The sequence below is a fragment of the Lepidochelys kempii genome, chromosome 8 (genome assembly GCF_965140265.1).
Source record: "Lepidochelys kempii isolate rLepKem1 chromosome 8, rLepKem1.hap2, whole genome shotgun sequence".
In the NCBI taxonomy this organism is placed as follows: domain Eukaryota; kingdom Metazoa; phylum Chordata; order Testudines; family Cheloniidae; genus Lepidochelys; species Lepidochelys kempii.
Genome location: NC_133263.1, coordinates 3,897,076 through 3,923,774, shown reverse-complemented (window position 1 = coordinate 3,923,774; position 26,699 = coordinate 3,897,076). Strand labels below are relative to the sequence as shown.

The 26,699-nt window shown below is 42.4% G+C and overlaps 1 protein-coding gene and 1 pseudogene across 5 annotated transcripts in view; both read left to right on the top strand.

The window, feature by feature from the left end:
• The window catches only part of SGCD (sarcoglycan delta), a 611,494-nt gene that overhangs the window by 255,193 nt on the left and 329,602 nt on the right, over positions 1-26,699 (top strand). The gene's annotated exons all lie outside the window — the stretch shown is intronic.
• On the top strand, positions 14,235-14,556 carry LOC140916473 (small nuclear ribonucleoprotein F pseudogene; annotated as a pseudogene).

Genomic DNA, 26,699 nt, shown 5'->3' with positions numbered 1-26,699 from the left:
CTGATTTAAAGGTCAGTATCTGGCAGCCTAATTTCACTAGCTGAGTATGAATTGTAGGGGCAGCTGTTATCTTAGCTAGGTGCTATAAATAAGTTGGACGGGCCCTTTTAAAGCATGATGAATAGTGCATAAGAGGGCAGTAGGGTGTCTGGCTAACACGTGCCTCCACCACCAACACAAGCAGGGTGGATTTGATTTAAATCATGATTTAAATCACTAGTCAGGAAGACTCGATTTAATCATGGATTTCTACATAAAAGTGCATTCTTGTTGGTTGTTATAACCTTAATACATATTCTTCACAACTCAGAGAGAGATGTAGGTTTCGTTTTTAGAAGATACACACAATACATTTTTAAAGTGATTTATTTTGAAAACTTTTCAGATTCTTTTTACAGATATATCAGAAAATGAATGATAGGTTGGTTATTTCATTTAGTAAAGGTAATTGAAGCAGATATTTACGAAGTCATTGGGAAGTGAACTATCTCCAATTCAACAGGTTAATCATTAATCTTTGGAGGATTTTCTTGCCATGCTCTATTAGGAGGAGAACATCACCAGACAGACATTTAAATTGTTTTATTTAACTAAAACAACAATGTTATGTATTCTGGACTTTTTTCTTCAACAGCAAACTTATAATATTTTAACAAAACAAGCATGTGAATTTTTGAATTTAGTTAAACTTTCAAGTTTTTTTAAATCAGGTTTGTTTTTGCTAACATTGTTTTTAACTAAAATAGTTAAATGACATATTTAAAAAAAACCACAAAAATTAAATCGAGGATGTCAGCCAGGTCAACATGAGAAACTTAAAATACTGGTTTCAGAGTAACATCCGTGTTAGTCTGTATTCGCAAAAAGAAAAGGAATACTTGTGGCACCTTAGAGACTAACCAATTTATTTGAGCATAAGCTTTCGTGAGCTACTGGCTTAAAATACTGGCTTCTGCAGCTAACTCAGTCGTCTTCCCCTTCCTTTTCCTGTTTGGTCAGAATCTGGAAAAGAAGAACAAGCTTTCCTGCTTTTTCAGGTCCCAAACGATTTCTCAATTTGGAATGAATTCGCCCAAAGGAAGAAAATATTCTTTCTACCCCAGCAGAAGAAGCTACTGCTGGTAAAAGTGAGATCATCATTTCAAGAGTCTCTGAATGCAAGTGCTTAAGTGACTTCCACCAGGTCACTGGTGTGACTTTCTTTAAAACATCGTCAGCAAACATATATATCTTGAATGGCTCACCCTTAGCTCTGAAGTTTATTATAGTTGGCATTATGCAGGGATGACTGCTGGATGTCCATGTCCTAGCCAACTGCTCTTCTTCAGCAGTTAAGATTTGACCCTGGTACTAAGTATTGAGAATATTTGCAAGAAAATGAGCAGGAGATAGTGGTTGTCCCATTTGTTTTTTTAGTGCTTGTAATTTAACTCTGTCATTGCATATTTCTCTTTTTAAGATCTCACTCAGTTCCTTCCAAATTTCAACAGTGTCAGCAATAAAACAGCGATTTCCCTGCGTTTTGTTCAAGGCTACGGAAATAGGCTTTAGGGTGCTCAGCCTGTGTTCAGCCTTCAGCCCAACGGTGAGCACTTTGGCTGTGACAGTACCATCTATTTTTTCACGATTTTGTTCACAAACTGTCATCAGATTAGGCCAGTTCTTGATCTAGTGGTCAAAACAGCCCACTACTGAGTTCCATCGCACGTCTTGTGCGAGAGTTAGCTTGGTTCCTCCCACTTTTTTCAGAGCAGCTGCTGCTAAGGGGTTGTTACGGGAAGTATTTTGCAATTTCAGCAACATTAGCCTTTATTTCTGGAATACTGAAGTCTTTGGCGAGGAGGTGCATCAAATGAGCACTGCAACCATGTTATTAGCTTGGGACTCTCTTCTAAACTTCTTATCTTGGATACATTTGCAACATTGTCTGTGACCAAGCTGCATACTAGACATTTGAATTTGTTTTCACAGTTTGTTATAGCTTTTACTACTACTACTTGTAAGTATTCTGCTCTGTGTGCATTTCCTGATGTATCAATTGTTTCTGTAAAATGCACAGCCAGTTAGGTTTTTAACTATTTAATTTCCTTTTATAGCAGACACACCACTGTTACGGCGTATGCTAAGCACAAATGGTTAAATTTTAACAAGTTTCTAAAGGACTAGTACTTGTTTAGCCAGTGCTTCCAAGCGTGTGTGTTCCGCTTTTTCTGCCTAAAAGTCTTGTCTCAAGGCTTGCAACTTGTCCTGGGCGTTGGTTTAAGTTGCTGTCTGGTTCTTAATCTATGCTTTTAATTGCTCAATTCTAGCTGTCAGGTACACATCTCTTCTTCTTTATTTCTCTGCTGCTGTAGCTAGGATTGACTTCAAATGGACAATTTGCATGCTTAAAATTAAGCATGTGCTTAAGGGTATTGCTGGATTGGTGCCAGCATCCTCAGCATCTTGCAAGATCAAGCCCATAATTTCTGAGCTAGTAACTAACTTTTATGATAGTCCTTGTGAAAGCAACTAGCTGATCTAGCAATCTATCATTGGGTTAGTGCAAGCATTGATCTGACAATTGCAAAAAGATGAATTGTTATGAAGTATGTCAGTGTTACGTTAATGACTCAAACATATGTGGCAGGTTTTACAAAATTCCAGGGTGGGCAGCATGTGACCCCAGTCAGAGATAGATATTAAAGCAATTCAAGTTGTTATCCAAACAAAACAACTATCCAAAGAACGTTTAAGTGTCCAAAAGGAAGAGGAGCATATAAATTTAAGTCTCAATTTAAAGGTCATATCAGTGACCTTATTTTTGTTTTCCTTGAAGACAAAATAAACCAGAATGTCAACATATGTTCCCAGTTCATTCTTTTGATTTGCTAACTTTCAAAGATCTCACTCTTTGATACAATTATTAGCCTGATTAGCTAGCTTATTAGACCCAGGTATATTATTGTAGACCAAGCAATTTAATTAAAATGCTCTACTGTGCAAAATCATGTGTGCATCATCGGTTCCTTAATTCTCACCAGCCATAAATGGAGAGTGCTAATTGGCTGTGTAACTTTAGTGCTGTTGTGTTGATACTTTCTCTTTGATTGTGAGTCTGGCTTTTATTCATCTATTTATTTATTTTTAATTCTGCCTTCGGATATGCACACACAGTTCCCATTGAAGTTCCTAATCCTTCAATATTCACCTGGCATAAATCGGTGTCGTTCCATTCTCCTCCCTGGAGCTACGCCAGTTTATACCAGCTGAGATCTGGCCCTTGTTCCTTAAAATGTTAAGCTCTCTAATTTGACTATCACTTACTAGCTAATGACAGATACAATTAAAATCCGGCATTAGGAAGTACATAGTAGCTATTTTCGTCTAGCTTCTTCCCACATTCCTGTAATTCAATCATGCATGAGTAAGCAGTTCAAAATTAGACTCTTCGTGTTGAGCCTTGTTGAAACAGGAAGATATAACTTGTTTAAAAGAAAATACTGAATTATTAATTGGTTTTCTAAATACTCCATGGCTCAGGGTAAAATTAAGTACAACAGCTGTCTACATGAGTACACTGATGGCTACTATGTTGGGTATGCACTAGTGGTGAAATTCACCACTATGTAGGGAAAAAGCACAAGGCCTGTGAGCCACTCAAGTCCCATTTAAGCCCTATTTTGAGCACTCCCAAATTAGGGCTTACATGGACGGAATTGCTTCGGTTAGGCTGCTGTTCGGCTGAGACCAGCCTTTCATGCTGACTGATATTGTCTCATGGTTCCTTTGTATTCCCCTGTCTGTCTGTATCCATCTGTTGTCTCCTGTCTTATCGTCAGCTCTCTGGGGCAGGGACTGTACACTGCCCAGCACAGTGTGGTCCTGGTCAGTGGCTGGGACTCCTAAGTGCTATGATGATACAAATGAAAAATAGCAGCAGCTTTGTTTGATTGAACCTTCTGTATGGGGCAGGGATGAATTTCAACCTAAGTTGTCCCTGAGGGAACCCCACATAAAGAAGGGGATCACAGCGGTAAGCTAACTTTATCAATGCAGTTCTTTCCTGTCACTCACCTGACATATTGCCATGGCAGGCTCCTTTGGTATAATTATGTTAGCACATAAAATTCAGGAAACTTGATAGTAAAAATAGCTTCCCCTAATTTTATTTCCCCAGATGGCAGGAGCCTAGGAAAGTCTTGACATTGTGATGGCAATCATTACGCACATTTAATAAAAGTGATTGTTTGTTTGTTAAATGTCAGTTGAATATTAAAATCGTATTATTAAAGATGAATCAGCATGTAATGTGTAGGCAGCTGCTAAATATGTTTTTAATCAGTTTTCTATAAACACACAGTACATCACTTGGTTCTATTAAATATAAATTAATTGAATAATTCAAGTTTAGCATAATTAAAATTGCCAGCCTCCCTTTAAACGATTATTGCAGAGACTGCAAAGCAGTCAAGCCAGATACTTGAGACGTTGGCTGCTGACTGGTCGCTATTCTAGTCTCCCTTTCCTCTCCTTGCGAATTGGTAGAGGTAGGAGTGGAGCAGAGGTGGCATGCTGAGTTAGGAAAGCTACTGCCTCTGTGGATACCGATATTCCATGGTTCACCTGGTATTAGCTGCTGCTTCTGTTTGTTGAAGTATTGTGTGGACGCCCCAGTCCCTGATCAGTGCTAGGCGCTGTGCGCTCATATAATCAAACGGTAGGGAAGGTTTTTTGCCACTTTTCTTCAGTAGTGCAGCATGGCTTAGGGTATGATGTGTCACGCTTTTAACCCTGATGGGAGACCAGCATATGACCTCCACCAGCATCCTCTGACAGACCCATATCTTTCCTCTTCTCACCTGAATTACAGGAGCACAGGACTAGGAGCTGGGAAATCTGATTGGTTTAATCCAAGCTCTGACGATACTGTATGGAACCATTGGCTAATCATTTAAACTGCAGTCTCCCCATATATAAAACCGCGACTAAAGCTGGGGATTATAATACTGACCTTAGCCAAGTAAAATGGGGGAGCTAATAGAATAATAGAATATCAAGGTTGGAAGGGACCTCAGGAGGTCATCTAGTCCAACCCCCTGCTCAAAGCAGGACCAATCCCCAACTAAATCATCCCAGCCAGGGCTTTTAATACTTCCCTGCCTCACCAGTGTGATGTCTAGATTAATTAGTTAATATTTGAAAATACTGTGCAGATGAAAAGCTCTGAGAGGCAGTGTCATGTTATTATGTACTTCTCACAAATGTTGAGGGGCTATGTTTGAGAAGCTTCCCACGCAATGAAAGCCAAACCGATCGTATTTACAGTGTGTGTAATGAAAATTTAGGCATTAAGGTGTGATTTTTCCAAAGTCGTGCAAGGAGTTCCAGATAAACCGGCCAGAAGCACCGGAAGCTTCCTGGAAGGCGGGGGTGCCCCCAGCACTGAAACCATGGCTCCACCCTTCTCCCCCCCTTCCCCTGAGGCCCCACCCCTGCTCGCGCCTCTCTGCCACCTCCTCCCTGTCACTCTCCCTTAAGGCAGATACAAAGTGATGGGACCATGGTCCTCTGACCCCCCCCTTGTTCCGATACCTGTGACAAAGGTGCTTTTAGTTGTACTCCTCGAAGCTTATTATTATTTAACAAAAGTTGCCTGGCAAACATGCAAATTCGGAGAGAATGAGAGAGAAACAACTGTAGGGCTACAAAGGTGAGAGAAATCTTTATTAATCCCATGTACTGTTTATCCAGTCCTTTGACTCAATCGCCTTTAGACACATCTACTGGAAAATCACTGGATTCTTCTCATATGGACATCCTCTTCTCTAAAGCAGTTCAAAAAGGACTTAAAATGCAAGTCAGTTCCTTGGTGAGAGACTAAGGCTGTAACTCCATGGGAGGGATTCAGTGAGCATTAAAGAAACAGTTGTTTAAATTATGAAGATGGGGCAATAAATCACTGCTCTATATTAGTCCTGACCTTTGTCTCAGAAACCTTTTTGTGTTGACAGAATTAAAATATTAATTTGGTTTTATCTGAATCTCTTTCAGCTTCACTTTATATTTCTGTCTGAAGTTTTTATGGATTTTGTCACTTTAAAAAATGTATTCCTAGCAGCAGAGTTTTAATTATCTAATTTCCTTTTCCATTTAAGATTACAAACTGAGTTTCATCTAAAGATAATATCTATAAGGTATTTGATCTACATCCCATAATCAGTCATCTGAAGATATCTGTAGCGTCTGTCATATACACTGGAGAAGGAACTTCAGAAATGAATTGCTGCCCCCCTTCATTTTGATGTATTCTGTTTGAATGCAGTAAGTCAGGCAAGCAGATAATATCTGGACACACAACTGAAGCTGTGTCAGCAAGTGATCACAAAAGAGAGATGAGGGAGAGTTGTGTGGGATTATGGGAGAAAGGAAAGGGGCAGGATTCAGAATTTATACTTTTCAAACGAAAGTTATAAAGCAAGGAGAGCATTTCCAATTTCTGAATCTTTTTTGCTATATAGAGACTTAAAATCTACCTGTGCTTAACCAGTAATTTCCCCTGTGACCTAAAAAGACGCTTAGGGGTATATGGCAAGTTACTGTGCTTCAAGCCAGGGTGTGAATCTATGGTGCACCAGCTTGCCATGCAGTAACGTCCCGTGTGCACACTGAACCAGAGCACTGAATGTCCTGGACGGCAGCGTGGTTTATTGTTAGGGCAAGGGATTAGTGGCATCGTTGAAAGACGGTAGGCAGTATAGCCTTTCCAACTGTGCATGGTCTGAGGAGCCCTAGGGAACCCTTGCCAAAATCCTGCATATTTCAAGACATCTCCTTTGAGTGCCTGCCCCTCGATGTGCCATTCTCTCTCCCCTAAAACCCAACATTGGCAGCGTGACTATCTCAGTGGCCATGCGTCTTTTGAGTGCTTAACTGACTGCTCTGCATTACTTCCCCTACGGCAGCTGTTCCCCAGAAAACGTCAATAAGAATCTCCCTGTGTTCCTTCTTTCCCAGCCTGCCGGTGGATCTTGATTAGCTTATGTGTGTGTGTGCGCGTACATGCCAGTGGGTGTGTTGTGTCCACGTGAGAGGAACTTATTGAGGAGACCCTATGTGTTAAGGAGATGAGCTTTGCATTTAGTTGTGAAACCAGCAAGACCTGTGGTCACTCTTATTTCTTGTAGTAGTGGTTTCCGTAGCCTAAATCCAGCTCTTGTGACAATTCTGTCTCCCCCATTCATGAACCTCCCTCTATTGTCCTCGTGGAACGCAGCCATTGTGAGAGATCATGGTCAGGAAGAGAAAAGTGGTCTCTGGTAGTGAGGACCAATCCTGTGGAGTCAGGGCTGGACTTTGCATTCGCTGGAGAGCCAATGCAGAGCGTGGAACACTGGGGTTATGTAATCATGGTAATCTGTGCCGCTGTACAAGTGGCTGTTTTGCATTTTGTGCCTGTTGGAGCTTTTCAAGATGTCTGGTTTCGTTCCTGGATACAGGTGTGGGCGTCACCATAGCTGTGTCTGTTTTCAGGAGCACGAGTGTGATCTTCTAGCCAGTCACCGGTGGAAATGTGTTTTGCTGCCCTGGCTCTTAGGACATCCAGTATGGAGTAATCCAATGACAATCTGGGCACAGATGCCTTTGATAGAAAAAGAGAGATTGTAGAGTTGCAGAGGAGGCAGGTTCTTCGCCAGGTACTTTGAAGAATCACTCAGATAGTGTAATGGATCCATGTTTGCCTGCAAATTGTACCCCACCAGATGGGGCTGCTACGGTACTGACTCTGCTGCCAAACTCCTGCATATGTCTTCTGTCAGGATAACTATTTTCCCAGTGCAAATACAAGCCAGTCTGCTACATTCTCGAGATGGGAATTCCATCCCATCCATATTAGAGTCCTTAAAAAAAACCGCCCAGTCCAGTAGCCAAAGACACGTCAATCTGATGCAGGCTTAAGCGGTTGGGCAGTGTCGAGTGGTAAGCAAGTCCCACATCTGGGAATGACATCAACCAAAGCCCCCAGTTGTATCAGTTAGTGGCTGCTGCTGGGGAGAAACGCTGCAAGTGTGTGTTCTCCAAGAAAGACAAGTTGGAAATCTCTCCCATTTACCTTGCTCACAATTGTTGTCAGTACCGTTTTTCCAACTCCACTGCAGCCATGGAATTATTTCTTAGGCTGTTATTATTCTAGAAATTGTGGCACGTTTGTTGGTTGTTCTTTGGTTGGTTTGTTTTTTTAAAACACCACAATGTTGAGTCTGATCCCCAGGTTTGACAAATACAATCCCACCTTCAAGTAAGTACATCTAGAGAATGCGAGAAGAGTGATTTCAGAGTGACAGTAAAAGAATTGCTTTTTAGTTCTAGGCTTATTCATGCTATTTTAATAGACCATAAGGCTTTTATTTCACAGTAGATGGAAAATGAAAATATTACCACTCATGTGTGAAATAACAGTTGTTAGTGATGTTCTCCTACCTGCAGCCTGTGAAAATGGGAAAAAATAAAAAGTAAGGAGAGAAAACAACGAAGTGAAATGAGATGAATTGCAGAGCAATGAAACCATTTTTGGGTTAATACAACTGCACTGGCTGTGACTGCTTCAGATACCACCATGCTACTGTGCTGTCCAGGATGCTAGTTTTTATAATCATGAAAGAGGATCGATTTAGTAGGAAAAAATACATACTTGAAATATGCTTTTGTATGTACAGCACTCACTAACCGAGGAAAACACCTTCCCCTTTGGCCCACAAGATATCAAGACAAGCATGGGAGCTGAAACTCCTGAAAGCCTCCACCAGCTCCCTCTTCCCTGCTGCATATTCAAATTCCTTGTCATTAGGTAAAATTTTCTGAAATGTTTTAGGCACTTGGGAGCCGAAATCCCATTAACTGCAATGAGCTTTAGGCCCCAAAGTGCTTAGTTCACTTAGGTGCGTCTGGAATTTGTACCCCTTGTCGTCAAGGCCTCTCGTAGGAACATAGAAATTCCCAGACTGGATCAGAGCCAAAGTTCATCTAGCCCAGCATCCTGTCCGGGATACAGGCCATCACCAGCTACTTGAGAGAGGTGTAAGAACCACCACAGAAAGTAGATGTGAAATAACCTGCTCCCAATTAAAATCTCAGCCTAAACCTTCATATTTAGAGGTTGTTTTAAAATCTGAAGCATTTAGATTTTACATCCTGTCTTCCACAATTCTTTTTTTATTAGCATTAGCTCAAAAGTTCCTGGATATCTTTGTTAGCTACATAAATGCCCATTCTCTCTTTGAGTTTTGCTAAGTTTGTCCAGCTCCCTCTCCCTGAGATGACCTTTTTCACGCCGTGTCCCCACCCCCACCTTCTCCATTTCACCAGTGAGGCCAGCCTCAATACTCTTTGCTCACTTCCTCCACAGTCATCTCATGACTGGTTTCCTGTGTGTGTAAGGCACCAGTACACCAGGCCAATAGTCTCTCTTCATTCAAACGTCTACCATGAGGCATATAAGAAATGAGCCAAAGACTTTTTTCTGCATAAATAAATAATATAAAATTGTTGCACCGTGTGCCATCCCCCTCCCTTCAGCTTATTACCCTCTTATTACATCATGTCTGAAACTACAGAGTAAGCTCTTCAGCGCAAATGACCCCACCTTCCTGTTCGTGCTGTGATGGGCCTGGGCCACTTGGGGCCCTCCACATTAAGAGCTGTCATCATCATTGTAGCTGCCTAGTAATTTCTTTATATAAAGTAGCATCATGAATGGTATGTAAAAAATGGAGAAAACTGATGGTGATTCCTCACTGATTTGCATGAGGCCATTTGAAAGCATCAAGGCACTGCCAAGAGTTGCAAACTATTTACAGATGGTCGTTTCTCGGCACAGTGCTGAAATAAGCAACTTCTGGTATAGAAAATGGCATCCCTTATGACAGAACCAGATGTTAAGGCTCCAAGTTAAGCTGATGAGAGGAAGGGCATTCTGAGTTAAGGCTTTCGCAATGTGCTTAACTCACCCTGAGCTGCTTCGATGCAGCAGTTCTAGAAATGGACAAGCTGTGCTTCTGGTAGGATTCTCCCCCAACACTTTGCAACAAGCTCTCCTGTTCCCCCTACTCTAAATGAGTGAGAGAGACTCAGGAATGCCACATCATTTGCATATGGGGTAGCAGCTCAGATCCCAACCCCACCTTGAAGTTGCAGGTGACACCTCTGTGGCTGTCCCATGGCTGTCTGTCCTGTGTGGAGTGGGATAGCAAGTTTGGGACTCAAACTTGGATCTCTGTGCACAGTGGCGATGGCAGCTGTTACCATTAATAGTTAATGTGTGGAGAGCATGTTGAATACATAACACCCTATGTAAGTGCTACGTGTCATTTTATTATTAGGCTCCTTGACTAGTCCATTCTTGGCTCAGATTATCACAACCTCCATGTGGCTTTACAGTACTAGGAGGCTAGCTGGACGTGACTAATACCATGGCAAATACACAGCACTGAAACCAAGCTGTCCAGTGGCTCACGCTGGAGGTATTGTTCAAATACAGCAGACCTTGCTCTGTCCTTACCCAGAGCTGGATTGACCTCTTGCTCATATACCAAATAAGAGGATGGCACACAGCTTCATTGTCCCAGAGGATCCCGGGGAAGGAATGGCCATAATTCCTTCTCTTGTTCCCCCTTGCTCCAGGCAGGCAGTAAGATGCAATTTACCGGATGCAATTTACTTCCTTCTGGCATCAGCTCAGCTCCTGACTGGAGCACTGGGAGGGAGCAGTCATTGCTCCACCAAATCCCTGCCCCATCTCCTTCCACATGCTCATATTGGGAAAGTAGCAGCCCTGAACAGTGTGCTGTCCTGCACACCCCCAGACTCATGATCTGCCCATGCATTGCCAAGCCTTGGGGTGATGTCATCTGCCCCTTTATTCCCCTGTGTGGCCATGCTGGGCTGAGGTACAAATGAACCTTCAGGCAAAACTCTCTGAATAAGAACTGTGGAATGTCCCCCCACGGGATCGTGTACCGTGCACTGTAACAGTACCCGAACTGTGTGCATCCATCGTATGGATGCCGTGTTGGTGTAGCCGTGTTGGTCCCAGGATAGAAAAAGAGCTCTGTATAAAAGCGTCTCTTTCACTAACAGAAGCTGGTCCAATAAAAGAGATTCCCTCACGCACCTCGTCCTTTTCCGTCCTATGGAGCCATTCCTGCGTGTTCATAGCACAGCATAAGAATCAAATGTTCGGGCGTAAAGAGCTCAAGACTTAAAAAACTCAGTGTCATTAGTAACTCTGCTATTTTACTGCGCATTGGTATAAAACGGCAGAATGGAACAATGCAAAGTAAGAAGTTAATGCCATTTTCATTTCATTGAAAAAAAGGCTACATGCTAAATTGAACCTGACTATAAAAAACATCTTAAAAACAACCAAAATGCTATTATATTTCTCTAATCAAAAATTCCCAAAACAAAAAGAAGTAGCAGCCATCCAAACAGAACAATGCTTTCAAATAGTTCCGCTCGGATTCAAGGAGGCGAAACAGAGAGTTTAAAATCCAGATGCTGATGGGGCCCTTTCCCTGAATGCCGCAGCTCTGTGTGAGAGTGTAGTGCATAGCAATGCAGGATCAAACCACGCTGTGTGGCATTTACACAAAGCTTTCCTTTTCTTAGCTTATAAAAGCCTGGCCATAGATAAGCTGAGTGAATGTCCCATGCGAAACATTCCAAATTCTAGTAAGTATAAATGGGGGGAGGGGCTGTTTTCCCATTCCAGTGCCCTTCTCTCCAGTTCCATTCACGTTCATCAAGGGAATGTCCTAAAGGCACGTGTTGGAATTATGTCTTGTCGTCTTTGGGGCAGTGTCCGTACAGTGACCGGTGCAACGTGGCCTTGACCGTGTGGTGGCTTCTAGTTGCCACAATGTAAATGTTTCTGAATATATCCTTATGCTCTGTTTGACTCCACCCTTAAGGAAGAAAAAAAAAAGAAAATATGAGATGAGCTCTACATTAGTGTGGCCGTACAGATTCAAGTTGATGAATGCAGGATCCTGATCCAAAGTCAATGAGAGTTCATTGACTACAGTGAGTTTTGGAATAGGGCTCAGGCTTTGATTCTAACTCCAAGTGGTTGTAGTCACTAGATTAGGCAGGGGTGCGTATTCTCCACTTTAGTTAAGACATTATTCATGTAATCCACAGTGGAAAAGTTTAATAAAATAATTGGAATGACAGGATGGACATGTTGAGATAACCCTCCTGTTGTTATAAGAAGTGAGGTTCTTCAAAGGAAATGTATTGCCAGGTGTTCCTTAAATTTTTCTTTTGTATTATCCTCTGGATTACTCTCATGTCTCCATTCTTTGATATGTTAATGATGTATTTTCCCTGATCAGAACTCACTGCTCCAGTGCTTAAAAAGAATTTGTTAGGAGTTAATGCCTAAACAACCCAGTTTTACTACTTCAGAACGGGAATCCCCTTTCTCTAACTGTATTTCTTCCCTCGAATGGAACCTTCACATTTTTATAGATGAGTTTTTTTTGTGTCGTTAATAACACTTGTAGCTTTATACTAATATTCGTTGAAAATACTTTTCTGTTACCCCTCATTTATCTAAAAAAACCTGTAAACAGGGTTTATTTTACTGAGTTGTTATTAAATTTGTTTATTTTTGGATTATTTTGGATTATTTGGATTATTATATGTGAAGATTATTTTGTTTTAGAAATGCATATCAAAGCCTGTCACCTATAGCTCAAGGTAAATGCAGTATGCACAGCCCTAGCCCCACCCTTAGTTAACACTGAAATGAATATCCTCCTTGCCAAAGGCCTGCATTCAGGAAGCCATTGCTGTTCAGGAAAACACTTAGGCACATGCTTAATTTTAAGCATGCTCTTAAACGCATGCTTAAGTGCTTTTATGGTTTGGCAGGACAGGGGCATTATCCAGCAAGATTTCAGTAACATCAGTGTAACACGTGCTATTCGTAATTAAATGATGGATAGTAGTGACGATATGCACAGCCATTATTTGAATAGAATGAATTATATCTTCAAATCTCTGCTTGCCATTGTCCTAGAATCCAGAAATCTGCAACAGTTATCTGGACCCAATCAGGCAGTCTTCACAGAGGCAAAATGGCCATTGAATCCCTTGTTGGACTCGTGTCTGAGGACTGCGGGGCTAGGCTTACGTGGCACTAAATTACAACAACCAAGCTCTAACCCTTTTCTTATTCAGTACTAGGTGAAAGCCCATACTGTCACTGGGTGTAATTCGTAGGGTGTAAAAAAGTGGAAAAATGTCTGAGAACTTAAACACTGGACAGTAACAAACATCACAAATCCCAGTGATGATTAGACCTAGTGGTATCCTGAACAAAAAGAGCTCTCAGCCATGGTTTGCAGCTGTATTCATTCCTAAACACTGACTCAACAGACATGCTAGGTTCAGAGTGACAATCCTGGAATCTTATTACATAGACCATGCTGCAGGAGCAGTTTTATTTTTGATGCTTTGAAATTATTAAGGAAATAGGTTTAATAGGAGCTTTGGTTACATTTACAATAAAGCTTCAGTCAGCTCTTATAATTTTTTAAGCAGCCCTTCAGAAAACCTGCTGGCAGCAAAGCTACAAATGTTATTGGTTGATCTCTTCAGAGCAGACAGTACCCCTGCGCAGACACGCTAATGCATCAGGGCCTCATAAAAATTAGATGAAAATTAAAACTAATGCCTTGTAAGAGAAGCACGCAGGAGGCCATAATTTAGTTGTTCACTGCCATGTGCCCCTTATCTCTGTAATAACACCAGTAATCTGTTGTTATTACCAGACTCAGAGTCTCGCTGTGAAGGGCTTTCATGGATCTTATGGGTGCACATTCATTATATCGGCTGGTTCATTATATCCTCTACACTAGTGCTACTCAAAGTGATGGTCCGCGGACCGGTGCCGGTCCGTGAGCCATCGGCTGCCGGTCTGCACGCATATTGGAAAAAAAAATTGCCGGTCCCTCACATCAGATAGCTTGAGAAGCGCTGCTCTACACAATATCATTACAAATGCACCCATCTCAGCCTCGGAACACATGGGCAGCAGTTAACAACATGTAGCAAAGTACAACATTTAGGTTAAAGGAGAATGTCTGCATTCCTCTCTCCTGTGTTGACCAAACAGCAAATGAAATTTGACTCTCTTGGGCTGCTTCCTCAAACCGAAGCCCTGAGCAGCCAGACAGAGATCTTAACTCCAGCGGGCGCACGTGTGGTCCTGCAAGTAATTTTTGTTTTTACCGCTGCCTTGTGCCAGGCCATGTTACCATGAGCTTGCCCCTGAACGTCAAGCCTTTCCTGAATGGGTTGATGGGGAAGCCGGTGATGGTGAACCTGAAGTGGGGGATGGAGTACAAGGACTACCTGGTGTCTGTCGACGGCAACATGAACATGCAGCTTGCAAACACAGAAGAATACGTAGACGGTGCATTGTCAGGACACCTTGGTGAAGTTTTGATAAGATGTAACAATGTCCTGTACATCAGAGGAGTAGAAGAAGAAGATGGAGAAATGAGAGAATAAGTTTGTGTATTTCTGGAAAATAAAGATCAGTTTTTCACAATTAAAAAAAAAATATCCCTCAAAAGTCAACAGCCTTGTGCTTGGTCAGGCCAATAGTGGGAGTAAATTCCAGGGTCCAGGAATTTGTGCCCTACTGAAATAAAAGGGCAGCTTGGGGATTTGGATTTCAAAGCCAGCTTGGGGATTTGGATGCCCAATTCCAATTCATTTTAATGGAATCAGGTGTCCAAATCCCTTAGGTAGCTTTGAAATTCTCAGCCAAAAATGCCTTTATAGGGATAGGCCCAAAGCAAAACCCAGCTCAGAAGACCTCTGACCCTTGAGAAGATTCTTGACCTTGCTGGCCCTTATCACTGTGATGGTCTGAAGCTAACCCCAGGATCCACACGCTCCTGAACATTGAGAAAATTGAGGTCCAGAGATGAACTTCCTGGCTCCGATCCATCTCCATATTTTTCTCTCTCATCCTTGAGCTGTCCTATATTATTGTGTGGTTGGACTAACTGGCAGAGACAGATATTTTGTGATTAGAAGCCCTCCATTGTGTGAGGTTGCTGCTATGTTCCACACCTATGTGCTATCTACCTCTGGGGGCTCAAGAAACTTCACTTCTACCAGGCTTCATGCAGCATTAAAATGTTCAGAAAAAGCTGAACATTGCAAGCCAGATGCTGCTGCTTTCCTTTTATCAGCTCAGAGAGTAGTTTCACTCCTGGGATGTCACTTTGCTCCTGTTAACTGATGCATGACTGCAAACGCTTCCAGTTCCTTTTCAGGTCTCCTGGCACAGACAACATTGTTTGTAAAGGATTGTTTCTGTATTCTGTTCTCTGTAGGTACTTATACTGTGCTCATCACCATCGTATCTGAGCGCCTTACAGTGCATTAAGCAACATGATCACACATCTCTCGCATTTTGTTTGTTCTCAGCCTCTCCCCGGAGGGAGAAGCTGGTGCTTGTGTCTTGTTTTGGTCGGGTTTTTTGTTTTTGCTTTATTTAAATGTACGTGTTGCTATATATTCATGTCAGAGAAAGCAAGGTCAAAGAAATGTGCCCTGCACTTCGAACCAAACTTGTCTCCCGCACAAAGGAGCTTTACCCATAAATATGCCCTGATAGTGTACTCACTGCTTGAATCCACCCTTTTTGGTGGTTTTTGTTACAGCTGCAACACAGAAACAGGTAATGCTTTTTTTTTTTTTTGGTGAGGAATCCACTAAAACCTCCAAGACACTGAGATCTCCTTCTCAGCAACAGCTGCTATGATTGAGGCCTCGCCTACTAGGTCTTTATGTAATTAATCTGAGACCCTTACGTTGTCATTTTTCATAGGGTCTGCAGTAGCCACAAATGTTTACAGGGACTACTTCGGAGCAGAACTCTGCCCACCTTGAGTTGGTTTTCCCATTTCCATGTCCAGTTGCTGCTCCTTTATTCTCTCCCCTACTCAGAAGGAGGAATTTTTTGAGATTGGAAGGAGGAAGCAGTCTCTTGGGGTCTGGAACACAGAAAGGTTACAACTCGGACAATAATTTAGGTCAATTTAGATGCCATGTGGGTTTGGTTTAAACAAACAACTTTAACCTTTAGCTTATTTGTGGAACTGAAACTGGATATGGGATTCGGCACGTTGGCAGAGCTGTGTGTGAAATTTGCACGTTCCTGCCAGTGTTACTGTGGATAAATAGATCTCTTCATTCTTCAGGGCTGTCAAGACAGCGTCTTTCACAAGTACTAAAAAAAAAAAAAAAGTTTTGTTTTTGTACAGCAGCAGCCAGGTCTGTAAGAAAGGGTTTCCTGTTTTTTCAGATAGCCTTGAATTTGCTAGTCAGCGCCTTGTGCCTTGCAATTTGGTTCTATCAACTAGACCGGGGGTCGGCAACCTTTCAGAAGTGGTGTCCTGAGTATTCATTAAAAATCACTCTAATTTAAGGTTTTGCGTGCCAATAATACATTTTAACGTTTTTAGAAGGTCTTTCTCTATAAGTATATTATGTAACAAAACTATTATTGTTTGTAAAGTAAACAAGGTTTTTAAAATGTTTCAGACACTTCATTTAAAATTAAATTAAAATGCAGATCTTCTCAGTTTAGTGCAGTGATTCTGAACCTGGGGTGCACGCACCCCCTGGGGATGCGAGGCATGCGAGATTTTTTTAGAAGGTAAATCATTGAAAACACAAATTGAGCACAGGCCCATAGGTTTGATGAAACAAAGTAGTTGTACTTATGTATTTATTAGCATTATAAATTTTTTAACGACTACTGTAATGTACAAACAAAGTTTTTAAGCTAATCGTAGTGTAATTTTTGATTAAGGGGGAGAGAACATATTTTAAGAATTCCGGGCCAGCAGCGGGCTGAGCAGGGGCGGTGGCTGGGACGCCAGCTGGCAGTGGCGAGCCGATTGCCGCAAGTTGCCGACCCTTGAACTAGACTTTCGATCTGACTCAGAGGACTTCATGGGTATGTAGTTGCCCAGCTAAAACGGAGGGGAGACATCACCTGACCGCTCACTGCCTAAAAGGAAAAATTAAAATACATTTGAGCATCTCTTCTTGTGCTGTTACCTTACTCTTTGTTTCAGCCAGAGGCAGTAGTCGTGTACTCTTTGGTGAGTCTGTTCTTCCAGTATTTCTGGTTTAGGAGATAATTTCATTAGATTTTCTCTATCAACCCATTTTATAGGCCAGAGGAGTTTGGATCTGTTTTAGATAAGCAGCCAAGGCGTAAGTGTGGCCCATTGGGCAGGGAAGTGGACTGGATGTTGCCCAGGACTGTCCCCAGCTCTTCCACTGCCAAGCTGCAAGACCTTAGGCAAATCCCTTCACCTCCCTACGGCTCTGTTTTCTCAGCTATAAAATGGGGATAACAATGCTTACCTTCCTTTGCAAAGAGCTTTGAGACCTACAGACGGAAAATACTCTGTGAGAGCTTGGTATTATCCAAACTGGGGACCACATAGCTGAACAGAAGTGTGAAGTTCATCCTCACTTAGGTCTGGCCTCAGAGTGGAAATGGCTCTTTTGTCATTCCTGAACCACATGTACAAGCAAAAGCCCAGTCTGCTGCAAATTATCTGTAACTCAGCAGACAGTCAGTAAATCCATGGTGTTTAAACCTGAAGCTAAGCTCCTTGCAGAGGACACATTCTGAACCATATTCTGGGAAATCTTTCTGGATGTATTATTTCATGTTCTGTGCCAGGAGGATTGCCGAGAGAGATCCACTCCATTTCCTTCTTCATAAACATATTGTCCCAATCTCTGGTGTTATACCAAAAATTAATGTCAGCTTTCCTATCTGCAGACAGATTGTGCTGCCATGTCTCTGCCGAAGGAAGTAAGGAAAGGAAAGACAAAATGATTCTTGCACAGAACAATAGAGATGAAAGACATGTTATGGTATTTGGCACTGCAAACTTGGGGTGTGCTGACCACTGACAGCATAATTATTAGGAGATAAACTCACTCTTAGGTAACATAACCCTTGGAGGAAGGCAAATCTCTTATCCTCTATTGAATAGTGATATATTCTTTATGCAGAATGAAATTGATTCAAAGTCTGTTGAAGTCACAGGAAAGACTCTTAATGAATTCATTGACTTTTGGATCAGACCACCCTAATCCTCCTCTAGCAAAGTCAATTGGAGTTTTGCCATTTACTTCAATGGGGAGATGATCTGGGCCTGTGTACTGGTGATTTTTATAAACAATCTTTCCTACTTATTATATTACAGTGCAAGCTTTGTTATCCGCATGTTGGGGAAAAGTGGGGTGCAGGTAAGTAATAAATTCCGGTTAACTAAGAGGGAAGGAGTTTGGGTGCAGGAGGGGGCTCGGGGCAGGGGGTTGGGGTGTGGGAGGGGGTATGGGGCACATGCTCTGGGAGAGAGTTTGGGTGAGAGAGGGGGCTCGGGGCAGAGGGTTGGGGCATGGGAGAGGGTGCAGGGTGCTGGATCCAGGCAGCGCTCACCTTGGGCGGCTACCCGCACGCGACGACATGTCCCTGCTGCTCCCGGCCAATGGGAGCTGCAGAGCAAGCACTCGGGGTGGGGCAGCGCACAGAGCCACCTAGCTGCGCCTCCGCCTAGCACCCCACATCCCCTCCCCTCTGAACCTGTCATGGCCATTCCTCTGCCTAGGACCAGCAGGGATATGTCACCGCTTCCGGGGAGCCATGCGGAGCCAAGCAGGGAGCCTGCTGGCCCCTCGCCAATCGGACTATAAACCGGTCTTTCAATGAAGATCAGAAATGCTGGTTTATAGAGCTTTCCGGGTGGTAAAGTGCCAGATAGCACTGCTTTTACTGTACTCTGGTGAGTTCCATTACCATGTTTTCCAGTTTCTCTTTTGACACCACATACAATAATTTGGGAAGCACAGGAATGAATCATTCTGGATCTAAACATGTTGACTGTGGTTTTTCAAAGTGCTCGGCACTGGTCTATTTCTGTTCCCTTTGATATCAGTGGTGGAGAAACTCCCATTGTCTTAAAGCTAGCAGAATTAGGCTAAAGGCTTTAGAAATTCCCAATCCTCCTTCTGTACTTTGGCGCGAACTCATCAGTGATATGTATGATCGGTTTCACTCCATTGATTTCACTACTGTAGCACCTGGGCAGAAATTGTCCTTTAGTTTGGAGTTAGGCTTACCAAATGAACATCCCCTACCTGAGAATAGCTCTTCTTCGTAAAATGAAATTAATTATTAATTTAGCAAACAACGAATTATGAGAAGGGTAATATCAAATACCCAACAGACTTTTGTTTCCATTTTAATCATCTAGGGTATTAGTATGTAAGACTACTACTCAATTACTCTATTAAAATTATGGGTTTGAAAAGAAATGCTTGGTAGCTTCTGTAAGTGTTCTTCATGCTGCTAATTTATTGTACTATCCCGTCCATACTTCAGAATGGCGTTGGGGTCTCCAGTGGATTGATCTTGGGGCTTGGGGTCTTAGTTCTCAACTTGATCCTGCCACAGCTTGGGTATGGGGTCTTAGGCCAGTTACTTAGGACCAAATGTTTAAGGCCACTGATTTTGCTGGCTTCCTTTTTGAATCTCCCTTCATCACCGTATCTTGGGCCTCTTATTAAAGTTAATGGGACCACAGGGACTTTGCACTGCTGAAAATCAAGCCCAAGTAGACTTAAATTGGAGGGGCACAAAAACAAGTGGCAAATAGTGCCAGTTTTTTGAAATTTCAGGCTTCAAACTCTGTGCCTCAGTTTCTCCATCTGTAAAATGTGACTACCCAACTCACGGGTGTGTGATGACCCGAGTGATCATGGGAGTTACTAGAGGGTGCTGGAGCGTGCTCAGTACTGCTGAACTAATACAGGTCCATGTGATCCATCCTTGCTGTTGGCTAGAAGGACCTGGAATGCAGAAGGTGTTCTAGCTGTAGGGGTGCTAATGCTTTGGCTTTTCGTCCCTTCTCTGATGAGGAGGAATGCGGCTGAGAGCAAAAAAGCATCACTCACCCCCCTCTGTGCAAGGGTAATAGGAGCAACAGGAGGAACCACTGTGCCTGGGCTCTCCTTTACGCCGTGCTTCTCTTTTCCCCTTGCTCACTGCAGAGATGCATGCCAGTAGAGGGTGGCCACCGTGCATAACCTGGGGAGAGAAGAAACCAGACTTGGGCATATGGTGAGTGGGGGAGACATGGTAACCAGTCCCTCATCCATATTCTCTGCCTTCACCCTCCTAGATGTGGGGAGAATCAAAGGGCTGACAAGAGCGAGAGAAGGAAAGTGCACGGATGGGTAGCTGTAATTGCAGCGTGTCACAAGGCATCGTGAGGACTGGTTATTGTCTAGCTTATGTAGTGTTGTGAAAATGTAACTTGCCAGATACTTTCACTCTTCCAAGCCAAAGTTGCAGCGGCCAAGTGTGGTGTTAAAACCACCGGGGCAGCACGACCTTTCTCTTAGTAACAGTGAAGCTTTGAGCAGCACAGGAATTGCCTCGGGTTGTTAATAAAGAACAACTGAGTTAAGAGCTAGCAGAAATTGTGAAGATTTCTTACCAGGGGACAGGGATTCATTATTCTCTGATTCGTGCTTGTGACATGCAACTGGATAGAATAAGATATGTGCCTATTGCCTCATAGTCATCACCTTCCAATAGGGCTACAATGGCAGAGAATACTAGTATCATAAGTTTCGTGAAGGCAGCAATTTATTTTGACTGTTCTCTCCTCCTTCAGGTTATGATGTCTGGCTACATCTGCCATGTAGCAAGTATGTGATTAAAAAGCATGCTAAGGATGAATGTGCTCATTTTCAGTATTTATGCTCGTATAGATCATTACATTATTTTCAACAGGTCACAGCATTGTGTTCTTGAATATTTTAAGTAAGCTTTCCCCTAGTTTCTCTGATAACTGTGTCATGCTCTGAAAATAGAATGCCTCCTCACTAGCAGGTTTTTTGTGATGGTGTTTAGCTGTGTTGATCCTAGAACATGAGAGACACAAGGTGGGTGAGGGTAATATTTTTTATTTGGCCAATTTCTGTTGGTGAAAGAGACAAGCTTTTGATTTACACAAAGCTCTTCTTCATACTGTGACAGGGTCGGGCCAGATGGCTATAGGAGAGTAATAGAAGGCAGATATGTTAGCCCCAGGCTAAGTAGGTCCCTTTTCCCTGGGTAAGGTAACAGGGAAGGTTCCAGAACAATCAGGAACCTTCTGGAGACAATTAAGACGGCTGATTAGAACACCTGCAGCCAATCAAGAAGCTGCTAGAATCAATTAAGGCAGGCTAATCAGGGCATCTGGGTTTTAAAAAGGAGCTCACTTCAGTTTGTGGTGTGCGTGTGAAGAGTTGGGAGCAAGAGGCACTAGGAGCTGAGAGTGAGAACACGGACTGTTGGAGGACTGAGGTGTACAAGCATTATCAGACACCAGGAGGAAGGTCCTGTGGTGAGGATAAAGAAGGTGTTGGGAGGAGGCCATGGGGAAGTAGCCCAGGGAGTTGTAGCTGTCACATAGCTGTTCCAGGAGGCACTCTAGACAGCTGCATTCCACAGGGCCCTGGGCTGGAACCCGGAATAGAGGGCAGGCCTGGGTTCCCCCAAACCTCCCAACTCCTGGTCAGACACAGAAGGAGTCGAACTGGACTGTGAATTCAGAAAAACGGCCAAGCTGAGGGCTGCCGTGAAGCTCCAAGGCGAGGAAATCTACCAGTAAGCGCAAGACCCACCAAGGTAGAGCAGGAACTTTGTCACAATACATATTTTTAATGGAAACTTAACTTTGATATTAAATGAAGTAAATGCTGTGTAAATGTAGTAAAAGCTGGAACTGGATCTTTAAAAAGGTGATTTACTAATATATGAGCAAGTATCAGAGGGGTAGCCGTGTTAGTGTGTATCCACAAAAACAATGAGGAGTCCATTGGCACCTTAAAGACTAACAGATTTATTTGGGCATAAGCTTTCGTGGGTAAAAACCCCACTTCTTCACATCTGAAGAAGTGGGTTTTTTATACCCACGAAAGCTTATGCCCAAATAAATCTGTTTTGAAGAAGTGGGTTTTTTACCCATGAAAGCTTATGCCCAAATAAATCTGTTATTCTTTAAGGTGCCACCAGACTCCTCCCTGAATATATGAGCAAGATTGTCAGGAGTCTCTTAGATGAACAGAACATTAGATACGAGTCTGTGAAGACTCTGGGAGTTTCAGTGTTAAAATGGAAATAAACATGGCACTGTTTCTAGCTCTGGAAAGGAATTCTGAGATTTAGTGGATCTTTTAAGTTTTATTAGACGGGGGAACTCATTGCTACAAGGTATCGTTGAGCCCAGGAGCTTAATAGGATTCAGTAAGGGACTGGAAACTTAAATGGATAATGAGAACATTCAAGTCACAATAGTAAGAATTCAAAGAAAAAGTTTGGAAATAGTGTTAATCCTCATGCTTCGGGGTGTAAACCTGTTCTGTGAGTAATTGGGGGTCAGTGACAAGCTTTTCCAATGGTTAGTTATTCCATAACTGCCTACTACCGAGTTTTTGCACCTTTCCCTGAAGCATCTGGTTTTGATCGCTGTCAGAGACAGGGTACTAGAGTAGATAGATCACTGCTTTAATCTGGTATATGGCATAACATATAAAGAGACGTACAGCAAGATGCTACAACTTGTTTATCTCCTATGCCCTGTGGATTTCTTTTCACCTGACTTATTATCCATAGTAGTCAGGCTGTTACTCTGCCCATTGGTGCAGGGTTCAGGTTTTTTTATGCAAACAACAGATGTTAGCCACAATGAGTATTGCAGCCCTATCACAATTATATCATCTTTCACAGTTTTGTCACCAAGACTGCTAAGTTGTCCTATCTGTTCTTAGGATGGTGATCTGATCAGATAACAGGATCCTACACTTGTCCATATATATAATAAAGAGTATGCAGCTATCAACTGGAGAGGCTCTTGTAGCAAAAATCACACACCATGAAGCCCTGAGCATTCTGTCTAGTTAAATCATTTGATAGAAGACAGGTGGCATATAGATTGGGCACTGAGAATTCAGACTGACCCCTTTAAGTCCTGTAGAATGTGGGGTTTAGTCAGGTACCAATTTGTATTACCTAGGCACTTTATTGTACATTTCTATGGATCTTCCAATACAGCCTAATTATGGATACAGCCTTAACAAGAATGATAGAGGATTTCAGGGGTTATAAACTGTGAGGAGAGGCTAGGAAAATTATGTTTGTATTCATTAGAAAGGAAGAAATTAAGAAGGGTCATTACTAAGGTGTATAAAAATCCAAATGGTACAGAGAAAATTGATGCTACTGGAATATTGAAGAGGGTAAACGCTCAGAAATGATAAGATGGTAGTAGGGAAACCAAGATGGTGAATAGACTGGAAGTTCAGAAGCCTGAAGAAGAGGCATCTGATGCAGTTCTCAGTGAGGAATATGAGTTATACTGATTTTTGGGAGTACCAGGGGACAGGTTATGAAATAGAGAAGTTATAAGCAAGGGAAAATAGCATATTGCACATGGACAATGCATCACTTAAATGCTTCTGAGCAACTTGGATTTGAACATCCTTCGCCACCACACAAGGAGATCAGAGACTAGAGAAATGAATAAAAGGAGGCGAGGTATACTGTCTGAAGCTGAAACTAAATGTGAGATATAAGATGATGTTCTTTAAAAATCACCCATGTTCTAAATGCCTTTGCATCATTATGGTTGTAGTTATTACAGTGGAACCTAAAGGCCACGACTCAGATCAGGTCCCCATTGGAATGGGCACTGCGGAGTACTATAGAGGATACTCTGCTAGGATCTAGAAAGAAAGCAACCATTGAACTGAGAGCTGATGGGGGCCTGGTTAGTCATAATCACATTCAGGGGACAGTTGAAAATCAGTATGATTCTGATTGATGAGCTTCTGCTTGTTGGGGATTGCATTTTGACCCACAGAGAGATATAGCCAGAATAGCATCTCTCTCAGCCTGAACTCAGTAACCCTAACCACACCATCCTCACAGTGTGAGGTTTCTACTTGTGCCTACAGAAAGCTACATCTGTTACTCAGCATAATTAAAGGCTGGTAACTTGGACTGGTCACTCGCTTCACTTTCTCTGGAGGCATAAGGCTCACGGAACTCTCTCTAAACAATAAGGGCCAGGTTTTTAAAGGTATTTAGGTGCCTTAAGTTGCAGATAGGCACATAGTGGGATCTTCAACATTGCCTAGGTGCCCAATTCCTTTTAAAACCTGGCCCTAGGAGCCTGATTATCCATTGTTGTGCATAGTGTGCAGTCATTTACACCAGTGCAAAGAGAGTGCAAAATGCACCAGACTGGAATGGTAACGCCTTGCATCACATTACACTCGTTTTGCACAGTTATAAACAACTACCCAAGGTGCAGGTCAGTGGAGAATCAGCCCCTAGGATAAATCCATGAAATGTGTATTCCTGTAAATATGCTACTTATTTCTTTGATGCATTGTCTGAAAAATGAAAAGAAATCATGTAAATGAACAAATGCAAACCCTTCTGCCAATGGCATTGTGCTAAAGTGTGTTTTCATTTTTGGCCATCGTCTACTTCCCCGGTTTCTTTTAATAAACGTTCTACAAATGTTCATCCAGAATTCATTCAAGATTTAAAGCTGAAGCTTTCCTATTCAACAGAATGATATTTAGCATTTCAGTCACTTTAACTGAACACAAAATACGTCACTAGTTTCTGGCTCCATTAAGGATTCTAAGTGAGAGACTGCAATCTTAGAGCAGGACACAATTATTTTTAGATAATACATATTGAACTGCAAGATGAGCCTTGAAGGAAATAGCAATAATAATTTAAGAAAATGCGTTCAGCTGAAGAGTGGGGAAGGGGTCCTGACCCCCAGTTTGAGAACCCCTGGTGTACGGTATGTCCTCCCCTGAGCACTGGGAGGCACATTGTAACATTCTGAGCTGCCCCATACTCCACGTTCATGGCAAAGCCACTGTTGAGACCAATAGGATCAGGCCCCAGTATTAATGCATTCTCGAGGGATATTACCGGCTTGGCAGTGGAGCACCTCATGTCATTACACTGCTTTGTTGAGGTTCTGTTGGAATGTTCTGTATCAAACCCTGTTTGTCAGTGGTTTCTGACCGAGCTGGTAAAGATAGAAGCCTTGCTGAGTGGCAATGCAGCCACTCAGCCAATGTACTTTTCATAATGGCATGAGCTAAAGCAAGAGTGCCAGCCCACGAGACAGGCTGGTTTTGAATGACTGTACTTTTTGCCTCTATGTGGAAAAATAATACCTGATTTGATTTCAGGTTTTTGTTTTTTTTTTCAATCCATAGCAAGGAGTTGGGAAGGCGAGATCTAAACTGTGCTGTGTGAATGGGTGAAATTAGCCACGTGCTGGCTGTCTGCACCATGGTCAATTTCAACCATCCGGTTCTGGATCAGTTAAAGCAGAGAACATGCAAAGTATGGGGTGTGAGCAGGTGGAGTGTAACTGTAAACTGCCCCCGTACTGGTTAGTTAACTGGCCTGGGCAGGTGTTTTGTGTTCAGCTGGAAGATGTGGTAAGCTCAGAAAAATGTTGTGGTTTGGATGGTTAGTGAAGGAGAAATTTGTGGGATGCTACAAAGACTAAGTGTGTGAGTGTATCTGCATTGAGTTCATTCTTCCACCTAGGAACTTAATGAATATATTTAGGGAAACTGGACTACAGGGCCGCTCAGGAAACTACCAACTCTAGTTAGTTAATTGAGGGCGTCAACTAATCAAGGTGCAGCGGAATTGTTCTTGGTACATTTGAGGATACTGTGGAGCAGTCCCTTAATATGGGATTTTGCCTACCATGTGTGGCCTTCTAAATTGGTTTCAAGGTATTTAAAAACGTACGGGGGCTGCCTAGACAGTGGGGCCAAGATTTTCTAGAAGTGTGCAGGCTCATGAACCGTAGGGATTTACACAGGGGTATACTTATGCCTAGCCTGATTCAGGAAGACACTGGAGCATGTGCTTAACTTTTGTTCCAGTGGAGCTTAAACAGGTGGATAAGTGCTTTCCTGGGTAGGTTGTTTTCCTCAAGTGAAGCCCATATGCACCACACACGTATACATACACAACTGGGGTCTGCATGTACTTCAACATGCACGCTTTAAAAAAAACCTGGGCCTGTGTGTAGAGTTTTTTTTTTTTAATAATCTACCTATTTTTGTAAATGTCTTTTTATTTTCAACTTAAATTGCTAAGTACAGCAGCAAACTCCTCTCTCTCTCTCTCTCTCTCTCTCTCTCTCTCTCTCTCTCTCTCTCTCTCTCCAGTGTATTTACCATAAAAGATCTTTGCCTCTGGCAGTAGCTTGTACTTCAGTGGAGTATCACATGTGGGAAACTTTATCTAACATCATACAAAAATGTAATAAGTGGGTGGAGGGAAATCCGAGGGTAAGTCTTTAAAAAGTTCTCTGAAAGATACTGTGATTTAACATTTATCAAGCCTTTGGATAAACACTGCAGACTAAACATTCCAACGTTGTGTTATGTGAGCACAAAATTTGTGTTCTGCAATAAACACGTCCATAGGGCGCACCGAGTTGTTGCAATGATCCTGAATTATGGCAAAATTAAGAGAGCTGTAATAACCTAGCTGGAAG